This window comes from Triticum aestivum, chromosome 7A (assembly GCF_018294505.1).
Source record: "Triticum aestivum cultivar Chinese Spring chromosome 7A, IWGSC CS RefSeq v2.1, whole genome shotgun sequence".
Lineage (NCBI taxonomy): Eukaryota > Viridiplantae > Streptophyta > Magnoliopsida > Poales > Poaceae > Triticum > Triticum aestivum.
Window position 1 is genome coordinate 156,632,657 of NC_057812.1, and position 7,889 is coordinate 156,640,545.

At 38.5% G+C, this 7,889-nt stretch overlaps 1 long non-coding RNA gene across 1 annotated transcript; it reads left to right on the forward strand.

The window, feature by feature from the left end:
- The first annotated feature begins 3,074 nt into the window (after window positions 1–3,074).
- Window positions 3,075–6,568, forward strand: LOC123151824 (uncharacterized). Its single transcript, XR_006475874.1, has 3 exons — window positions 3,075–3,292; window positions 3,379–3,575; window positions 4,220–6,568. It is a non-coding gene; the product is annotated as an uncharacterized lncRNA (long non-coding RNA).
- Window positions 6,569–7,889: the final 1,321 nt, after the last annotated feature.

Below are 7,889 nucleotides of genomic sequence, written 5' to 3' on the forward strand. Positions count from 1 at the left end.
ATAATATTTTTGGTATTTTTGGTATAGAGATGCAAAGTAAAAGGTAAAAGCAAAGCAATAATAAAGTAATGGAGATTGATATGATGAGAAAGAGACCCGGGGGCCATAGGTTTCACTAGTGGCTTCTCTCAAGAGCATAAGTATTCTACGGTGGGTGAACAAATTACCGTTGAGCAATTGACAGAATTGAGCATAGTTATGAGAATATCTAGGTATGATCATGTATATAGGCATCACGTCCGAGACAAGTAGACCGACTCCTGCCTGCATCTACTACTATTACTCCACTCATCGACCGCTATCCAGCATGCATCTAGAGTATTAAGTTAAAAACAGAGTAACACCTTGAGCAAGATGACATGATGTAGAGGGATAGTTTCATGCAATATGATAAAAACCCCATCTTGTTATCCTCGATGGCAACAATACAATACGTGCCTTGCTGCCCCTTCTGTCACTGGGAAAGGACACCGCAAGATTGAACCCAAAGCTAAGAACTTCTCCCATGGCAAGAACAACCAATCTAGTAGGCCAAACCAAACTGATAATTCGAAGAGACTTGCAAAGATACCAATCATACATAAAAGAATTCAGAGAAGATTCAAATATTATTCATAGATAGACTTGATCATAAACCCACAATTCATCGATCTCAACAAACACACCGCAAAAAGAAGATTACATCGAATAGATCTCCACGAGAGAGGGGGAAAACATTGTATTGAGATCCAAAAAGAGAGAAGAAGCCATCTAGCTACTAACTATGGACCCGTAGGTCTGAAGTAAAGTACTCACACTTCATCGGAGAGGCTTGGATGATGATGTAGAAGCCCTCCGTGATTGATGCCTCCTCCGGCGGAGCTCCAGAACAGGCCCCAAGATGGAATCTCGTGGGTACAGAAAGTTGCGGCGGTGGAATTAGGTTTTTGGCTCCGTGTCTGATCGTTTGGGGATACGTGGATATATATGGGAGGAAGAAGTACGTCAGTGGAGCTTCGAGGAGCACACGAGGCAGGGGGCGCGCCCTAGGGGGGGTCGCCCTCCACCCTCGTGACCGCCTCGTGGCTTTCTTGACGGAGGGTCCAAGTCTCCTGGGTCTTATCTGATGAGAAAATCACGTTTCGGAAGGTTTCATTCCGTTGGACTCAGTTTGATATTCCTTTTCTTCGAAACCCTAAAACAGGCAAAAACAACAATTCTGGGCTGGGCCTCCGGTTAATAGGTTAGTCCCAAAAATAATATAGAAGTGGATAATAAAGCCAATAATGTCCAAAATAGTAGATAATATAGCATGGAGCAATCAAAAATTATAGATACGTTGGAGACGTATCAAGCACCCCCAAGCTTAATTCCTGCTCGTCCTCGAGTAGGTAAATGATAAAAACAGAATTTTTGACGCGAAGTGCTACTTGGAATAATTTCAATGTAAATCTTCTTAATTGTGGTATGAATATTCAGATCCAAAAAGATTCAAGACAAAAGTTCATGTTGACATAAAAATAATAATACTTCAAGCATACTAACAAAGCAATTATGTCTTGTCAAAATAATATGGCCAAAGAAAGCTATCCCTAAAAAAATCATATAGTCTGGCTATGCTCTATCTTCGCCACACAAAGTATTTAAATCATGCACAACCCCGATGACAAGCGAAGAAATTGTTTCATACTTTTGACATTTTCAAAACTTTTTCGATCTTCATGCAATACATGAGCGTGAGCCAGGATATAGCACTATATGTGGAATAGAATGGTGGTTGTGGAGAAGACAAAAAGAGGGGAAGATAGTCTCACATCAACTAGGCGTATCAACGAGCTTGGAGATGCCCATCAATAGATATCAATGTGAGTGAGTAGGGATTGCCATGCAACAGATGCACTAGAGCTATAAGTATATGAAAGCTCAACAAAAGAAACTAAGTGGGTGTGCATCCAACTCGCTTGCTCACGAAGACCTAGGGCATTTTGAGGAAGCCCATCATTGGAATATACAAGCCAAGTTCTATAATGCAAAATTCCCACTAGTATATGAAAGTGACAGAATGAGAGACTCTCTATCATGAAGATCATGGTGCTACTTTGAAGCACAAGTGTGGTAAAAGGATAGTAACATTGTCCCTTCTCTCTTTTTCTCTCTTTTTTTGTTTGGGCCTTTTTTATGGCCTGTTTTTTTTCGTCCGGAGTCTCATCCCGACTTGTGGGGGAATCGTAGTCTCCATCATCATTTCCTCACTTGGGACAATGCTCTAAAAATGATGATCATCACACTTTTTATTTTTCTTACAACTCAACAATTACAACTCAATACTTAGAACAAAATATGACTCTATATGAATGCCTCCGATGGTGTACCGGGATATGCAATGAATCAAGAGTGACATGTATGAAATAATTATGAACGGTGGCTTTGCCACAAATACGATGTCAACTACATGATCATGCTAGCAATATGACAATGATGGAGCGTGTCATAATGAACGGAACGGTGGAAAGTTGCATGGCAATATATCTCGGAATGGCTATGGAAATGCCATGATAGGTAGGTATGGTGGCTGTTTTGAGGAAGGTATTTGGTGGGTGTATGATACCGGCGAAAAGTGTGCGGTATTAGAGAGGCTAGCAACGCTGGAAGGAAGGAAAGTGCGTATATTCCATGGACTCAACATTAGTCATAAAAAACTCATATACTTATTGCAAAAATCTAGAAGTTATCAAAACAAAGTATTACGCGCATGCTCCTAGGGGGATAGATTGGTAGGAAAATACCATCGCTCGTCCCCGACCGCCACTCATAAGGAAGACAATCTATCTATCTATCTATCTATCTATCTATCTATCTATCTATCTATTTATACCTATACTAATTCTAGACTTCCAAGAAATTCCCATGTTAATCAGATTTTACGAGCCGTTAATTTGGTGGGGTCGAATTATTACGGTGTAGATCAACACAACTATTTTTTTTGTATTCTATTTTTGCTTGGAGGTCAAGCTCCACGTTAATCCTAAAAAATAAGAAGCAAACTGTCCATGCGATTTGGGTGTTAGCTTTGTACAGCCGTAGACCACAGGGAGTCCTCCTACGCCATCCCACGTACACGTCTCCTATTTTCTATTCAGCAAACTCTTCTGTGGGTTACGAGTGGAAATCTATTTCTTCATCAATAATCTCGAGCACGCCCCGCCTCTTCCTGGCATGTTCGTGCAATCTAGGGTTTTCAGTGCCTCGCCCTCTGGACTCCCCGCTGAGCCACGCTCGCTGTCTCTCATCCGTTTTCCTCGCCATATGGCTGGTACGGTGGTTTCATCATCTCGGTTTTTAAGCATAAATTTCTCTGATTCTATTCGGTACTCATGTCCTTCGAGTTTCTAACCGCAGGCAGGGAAACAAAGGATCTCGTGCCAACAATTAAATCTTCACCGATTTTAACCAAGGATTCTATGCCAGCCATTAAATCTTGGCCGATTTTATCCGCATCCTGTCCTCCATGGATGAAGTAGTTAAGGCCTTAGGGGGGATAGCTGTGGTGCGCCCATAATCACCAACGCACCTCTGACCAGTCAATCTTACCTCAGGTTCGTTTAATATTATTTCTTAATACCACGTGTTTCCTTTGGGTAGTACATACTAGGTTCATGAGGTGGAAGAACATATGCGTACAATCAATTGAGTTCATATCTTGGATGGTTAGATTCATGACATGTGCTTAGCTAGGTTGATCATCTTTCAACTGCTGGTTGATCATTGCTAAGCGGCTGCTATCGGCCGGATGCCTTCTCGGTCTTAGATGATGTCTTGCCTTTAATCGTTCCTTCCAATAAGTCAGATAGATCCATCCAGCAAGCCGCTTTATCAGTACCATGGCCGATGCCTATGCAGTGGGATAATGTGTCACACTCCAGCCTATTAGAAAATACAGAGTTCAGTTACATTACTTTAGTTAAAGTAAGACTTCAGTAATAATGTATGCAACAAATCATGTGTAGTGTAATTGGTTTTAATTTTTTTCCCAGTCCTATCAACACATATGTACATACCAATAGTTCCACATGACAATCATGTTGGCTGCAAGCTTAGGTAGGGTCATATAGTTCATCTATGTTTCTGTTGTCTGTATATTAGTATTGTGTTTCCCACTTTTCCTCTTTGAGTGTCAATAAACCTTCAGATCGTTCCCAAGTTTTGTATTAAAGCTAACAAAATTTCTTACAAATGCAAGGCCGTGGGATATTCAATTACAGATTTCTGTTAAACTGTTGTTATATAAGGTGAGTTACTCCAATCATGTTTATATGTCTTTTTTGTGTACTAACGTTCATATAGTAAGGTTCCTTCTACAGAAGTCACTAAGGCAGTATGAGAAGGCAACATCTAAATAGTTGATTGAGCAATTCCTGAAATTGTATTAATCCTTATTTAGTAATATTATCAGCAGTTTGCCGAAGCAACACTTAGTTTTCACTGATTCTCATGTTTCGGGAGCATAGAAGCTGTAAGGCTCTAATTAACTTTACTGTCCTATTCAAATTCAGCACTCCAATTTTTGAATTTTTGTCCGCTGCCATAGCCAGTGATCATAACAATATATACGTACAGTTTATGCAGATTCAAGAAAAACTAAGGGCGAGTCTCTCCATCATTTTGAATGAATGCTCCTATAATATACTGCCTGGCAGAAACCTTGCTGGGATTCAAGCTCTAATACAAATTTGCATGTTACCTTGATGTGCTATATAATGTAGTCCCTGGAGTACTCATGACTAAAAAATTAATTAGCACTCCGTTGCCCTGTATGTAACTCTTGCTTGGACCAGCATCTCATGAGGAAGGGGGAGAGGGGACACCAAAGATAGGTGTAGGTACGTACTATAGTTGCCTAATTGAATCTGTGCTGCACACCGAAACATGCACTTGCCGAAACAGTAAGTACGTAGTTTTTAATTATTTTATCTGGCTTTTCCTCTATTGACACTCACATGTGTTGTCTCTTCAAATCTCCAGATAGCCCAGCCTTGCCAGTTCAGCATGGAGGCAGTAGCTAACACCACTACCTCTCCACCCAACACTATAATGTCCCAGTCTCGCCCTCTTCTGCTTTATTCTTCAGGAGTATATGTCCGTCTTCTTCGTCCTAATGACGTCCGCATGCTAGATCACCCCCACCTTGAACGGTACTTCTGAAAAAGATGGATATGTCAACCTTTTGCAAGTATGGAATATTTTTTATATTAAGTATATCTATTTATTACAGATTTGTCATGCTACCAATAAGTAAGATTTGTTTTCTCTTCATAAAGTATATGATTCTATTTCACTTTCTTTTTACGTGAATGCCTAACCAGATACAAAAGAAAATATGGTTTAATATGTGGTGCTTGCGTGCTTTCCATCGGACAGGCTAAGAAACTTTATATTATATCTTCTACATTAAATGTCCCTCTCGGGTAGAGTTTTTTACTAGGCATAATTATTTTCCCTGAACCTAAATGACTCATCCAAATTTCCGACATTACAAGATTTGTTAGGTAAACTCGTAAAGTACTTTCATAGTATTTCTAATGATTTCAACATTTTGTCCTACATATCGATCTCCATGATAGTGAAGGTGGAGGTGAACAATTTATCTTCAAGATAATTTCTAGACTGGATTACCTTTTAAATTCTAAATATATTATTTGTCTCTGCCAGTTTGCTTAATGCAAGACGCAATTTTCTTAGTATAAAGCCTTAGATTTTAAACTATGATTTATAATATGTCAATTTTAATACCTCATTTTCTCTTCAGTTATGTATTTTCTCCCTTTGTTGGTATTTCATATCCAATAATAAGATGTTTACATAATTTATTTTGTATAACAGAGAAGTTTAAATTAACGTTCCGCATTCGAGCAGCCTTAAAAATATTGGGGCTGCAATGACCAGATTCATACTAGGTTGTGTATTTCTGTGTTAGAAATATTATATCAGTCATCTAATGAATTTTGGGGAAGATTGTATGTGAACCCTACTTTGCCAGGATTATAGTATGTGTTTTGAAAGTTAAGGTATGTTCAAGGATGACACTATGATAGTTTTATCTCCTATTATATTTACCTGTAGTTAGACGCAATAACATTTCCTTATAAAAGATTGATATCTCCTTGGATTTTACATTGCTATCATATTATGCAAAAGGGTAAGTATGGAATGAGATGAGCATGGAAACTCAGTATAACTACACCAATGCAGTTTTAATATTTACCTTATTAATGAACATACAGATTAATAATTAACTAGGATAGCTGTACATTTCCTTCCCTTTTTGGCCATCTTTTCTCTTCGTTTGGTTGTTTATTCGGTCTTCTGCTCCTCGGGTGTTTCTTCTTATGTACTTTCGCATCTTTCTAATGATTTTTTCTAATATGAAAAGAACATCACTTAAAGATATATAAGCTGAAACGGTGTGCATCTATTTAATTACTCTCAAGGGTTGTACGTGGGAACATAGGCGCGCGCCACACATCGGCTAGCTCATGCGTCTATCCGATGGGCCGGTTCAGGAGCTGTTGGATCATGTGCGTGGCCTCATTCCGACCAGGGCCGCGTCCACACGAGTGTTTCCTAGAGGAATATTTTTTGTGCAAAAATTTCAATGAAATATGCACTATTGCATATAAAATATCTAGCCCGTGCATCTGCATGGGTTGACGACTAGTCAATAAATAAATCTTGCTCCGACTTCATCACATAACGGTTCATCATACGTGCATGCTACGGGAATCACAAACTTCAACACAAGCATTTCTCAAATTCACAACTACTCAACTAGCATGACTCTAATATCACCATCCTCATATCTCAAAACAATTATCAAGCATCAATTTTTTTCTTAGTATTCAACGCACTCAAAAGGAAGTTTTACAAATCTTGAATACCAAGCATATTATTATTAAGCAAATTACCATGCTATTAAGACTCTCAAAATAATCTAAGTGAAGCATGAGAGATCAATAGTTTCTCTAAAACAAATCCACCACCATGCTCTAAAAGATATAAGTGAAGCGCTAGAGCAAAGCTATAAAACTCAAAAGATATAAGTGAAGCACTAGAGTAAAACTATAGAGCTCAAAAGATATAAGTGAAGCACATAGAGTATTCTATCAAATTCAAAATTATGTATGGCTCTCTCAAAAGGTGTGTACAGAAAGGATGGTTGTGGTAAACTAACAAGTAAAGACTCAAATCATAAAAGACGCTCCAAGCAAAACACATATCATGTGGTGAATAAAAATATAGCTCCAAGTAAAGTTACCGATAGAAGTAGACGAAAGAGGGGATGCCTTCTGGGGCATCCCCAAGCTTTGGCTTTTAGGTGTCCTTAGATTATCTTGGGGGTGCCATGGGCATCCCCAATCTTAGGCTCTTGCCACTCCTTGTTCCATAATCTATCAAATCTTTACCCAAAACTTGAAAACTTCACAACACAAAACTTAAAGTAGAAAACTCGTGAGCTTCGTTAGCGAAAGAAAACAAAAGAACACTTCAAGGTACTGTAATTAACTCATTCTTTATTTATATGGGTGTTAAACCTACTGTATTCCAACTTCTCCATGGTGTATAAACTATTTTACTAGCCATAGATTCATCAAAATAAGCAAACAACACACAAAAAACAGAATCTGTCAAAAACAGAACAGTCTGAGTAATCTGTAGCTAGAGCAAGATCTGGAACACCAAAAATTCTAAAATAAATTGCTGGACGTGAGTAATTTATCTATTAATCATCTAAAAAAATAATTAACTAAATATCACTCTCCAAATAAAAATGACAGAAGTTCTCGTGAGTGCTAAAGTTTCTGTTTTTTACAGCAAGTTCAACAAGACTTTCCCCAAGTCTTCCCAACGGTTCT